General features: G+C 40.1%; 1 long non-coding RNA gene across 1 annotated transcript; it reads right to left on the reverse strand.

The window, feature by feature from the left end:
• Nucleotides 1–846: 846 nt before the first annotated feature.
• Nucleotides 847–2,036, reverse strand: LOC131692943 (uncharacterized). The gene is made up of 3 exons (XR_009306112.1): nucleotides 1,581–2,036; nucleotides 1,195–1,510; nucleotides 847–1,097 (listed from the first exon to the last, which is right to left on the reverse strand). It is a non-coding gene; the product is annotated as an uncharacterized LOC131692943 (long non-coding RNA).
• Between the last annotated feature and the right edge of the window lie 1,058 nt (nucleotides 2,037–3,094).

Consider the following 3,094-nt stretch of genomic DNA (forward strand, 5'->3'; position numbering starts at 1 on the left):
TTTACACACAGAAGATAGCGCTTCCCTAGTCCAGCACGACAGATTTGTGTACCTAGTGCGCTACACTTCTATGAATGACGTCATCATGGACTATTTAAACGGACGGATTTCGCCTAGCCAGCTCAGTTGCCTGTTGAACGGCAGGCGAAGCAGATCACTGCGCTGTGTGTTTTCACAGCTAGTGTAGCTGAGTTAGAAGTCCGTTACACTGCCTGTGGAGGTACGTTACCCAGTGAATGCGACTGAGCTTCTCCGTTCAAACACTATGCTATCTTTTGTGTTGTGCTCGTTTCCAGCACACTTTTATGTATAATTATTCGTACACAAAATAGTTTGTCCATGCGAGCTCCATTTGCAAACACGGTTAACATAAAGTCGTGGTACAGTAAGATTCCGTTTTTGGCACGTTCCATTTTTGGCATGCTCCCATTTTGGCGCACTCCGATTTTGGCAACAAATGGGTTCCGTTTTTGGCAACATTCTTGTTGTACATAATAGGTCTTTTAAAAATGTGCAATAGATATTTTCTGTATCAATTGACATCACATTTGTATTTATTTCCAAACATGGGAGTCATAATAACCCTCAAAGGGGCAAATCATTTTTTTAAATTTTGTTAAAATTTTCTCATAGCTTCAATATATTACTGTGATAATTTTGAGATGGTTTTCGCAATGTTGTTTTAAAACAGCGTAATGCATTTAAGGGTTAATTAAATTTTACACTATACGTGTTGTGTTTAATTATCACAATAAGTATAGAAATGTATTATTTGTGGCAACCATGCCAAAGGTAAAACGTAGCTAATAGTCGCTATAGCATCAAACAGCAATAAGTGCACACCGTTGGTTTTTAAGTATGAAGTAGAACCTTTCATTCGTTTATTAAACTTAACTGGATGTCCGTCGTGTGTTATCTTGAAACAAAAATTGCCCATCTGTGAGTTTTCATGAATCATTAAAAGTAGCAGAAACGAGTAATTGGCGCCATTTGCAAGTGGTCTTCTGTGTTGGCGATCGTTTGTTCCATACAACTACTTACACTCGGTGACTATTACAACTGTGTTGTGTGGTGTCAATCAACTGTTGTGATGATGTCTGGAGATTAACGTAACACGAAGCGGCTTAGAAACAATACTGGTAGTACTTCGGTGATGAGGAAGGAGACCGAAGCAGACGGTGCCGTTGGAATTACCTTGGAAATTGCTATGCAGATGTTAACCAAGCGATTCGATGAAACTAACGCAAAAATTGACTCCATGAAAGCTGACTTAAATGCCAAACTAGACGATATAAAACAAGATCTCCAAAAGCAAATCAATACAGTTAAGGCTGATATCGACGATTTGAAGTCAAACTGTTCATCTGAGTTACAGTCTTTCAAAACAGATATTAAGGCGGTCAAATCCTTGGTTGACTCGACAGTAGAAAATGTCCATCGGCTTGAGAATAGGACGGAATTGATCATTACTGGCATACCATATCTCAACAGTGAAAATCTTCGCAGTCATCTGGAAAATATTGCAAAAGCTATCAGTTTTGATACAGGTAAACTTGTCAACATTGAGTGTAAACGCTTACGCTCTGGCAACTTGGCTGCTGGTGACCGATGTTTTATTCTCCTGCAATTTTCGATGGCTTGCCTCAGAGACGAATTTTATGCGAAATACATGCTGAAACGAGATTTGAACCTCGTACACATCGGGATGGATTTGGATCGTCGAATTTACATCAACGAGAACCTCACTGTGCAAGCTAGAATGATTAAACGTGCCGCACTTCAACTACGCCGGGAGAGAAAATTGGCTGCTGTATCTACGAAACTTGGTATCGTGTATGTGAAGAAAGTACCTGAAGGGCCATCATTGGCCATTTTATCAGTTGATCAACTTGAACAAATCTGAATTGTATATGTGCACTTTATGTTTGTGCGAAAATGTTTATATTAATGTATTGGAAATGGATAGTTTATGTGAAAATGTACCTAGTAGTTTAGATAAGCAGCTCAAAAATGTCCATTGCTTCTCCTTCAAAACGTAATGCCTGATCCTGTAAACAACACACTTCCGCATCTCACAATCTCGAGAGCAGTGATGGAGTCAGCTCTGAAATTCAACAAACTGAATATTTGTCACGCAAATGTACAAAGCCTTTGTGCCCGCCAGTTCACAAAATTCGATGAGATCAAACACATGTTAGAGGCATCGAAAGTAACAGTTGCATGCTTTACTGAATCGTGGTTGAATGAGTCTATTCCTGATCAAGCTGTGACAATTCCTGGCTACAGTATGTTACGAAATGACCGTTTGTACAGAAGAGGTGGAGGAATAGTGCTATACATCAAGGAAGGAATTCAGAACAAACAAGTGTATGCTTCTGTCGTATCCATGAGCTCCAGCTCCTTAACTGAGTGCATTGCTGTTGAAGTGAAAGTAGATGATATCAATATCCTATTGATTGCGGTGTACAATCCACCGGGCTCTGACCCTGCCCCTTTGTTGTTGACTGAGTTGTCTAATCTGCTATCTTCGTACGAGCATATCGTCATTGTTGGTGATTTGAACACGGATTGGAAGCAAAATGGAAGAAGGCGTGATAATTTGAATGCAGTTTTTGAGACTTTTTCTATGCGGGTCATCGGGTCAGAACCCACCTTTTTCCACGACGATGGGTGTTCGATGCTTGATCTGTTTGTGACAAATCAGCCTGATCGTGTGCTTGTTTTCAACCAAGTTAGTGCCCCAGGATTATCCAGACATGATCTGCTATTTGCTTCGCTTGATTTTAACATTCGTCGACTACAACAACCAAGAACTTATCGCGACTATTCAAACTTCGATGCTGAGGCACTGCGTACAGGAATTGAACAAATCCCCTGGGAGCAATTTTACTCTCTAACTGAAACGGATCATATGGTGGAGTTTTTCAATAGAAAAGTTAGAGATATCCACGATTCTTTTATACCATTGCGAGTTGTCAAACAGCGCAGGTATCACAATGCATGGTTTAACGGAGAAATTCGTAGTAAAATTGTAGAAAGGGACATGGCATACAGAGATTGGAAAAATGCTAGGGATGTTGGTCAAAAGGAGCAT

Source organism: Topomyia yanbarensis, chromosome 3, assembly GCF_030247195.1.
Source record: "Topomyia yanbarensis strain Yona2022 chromosome 3, ASM3024719v1, whole genome shotgun sequence".
Lineage (NCBI taxonomy): Eukaryota > Metazoa > Arthropoda > Insecta > Diptera > Culicidae > Topomyia > Topomyia yanbarensis.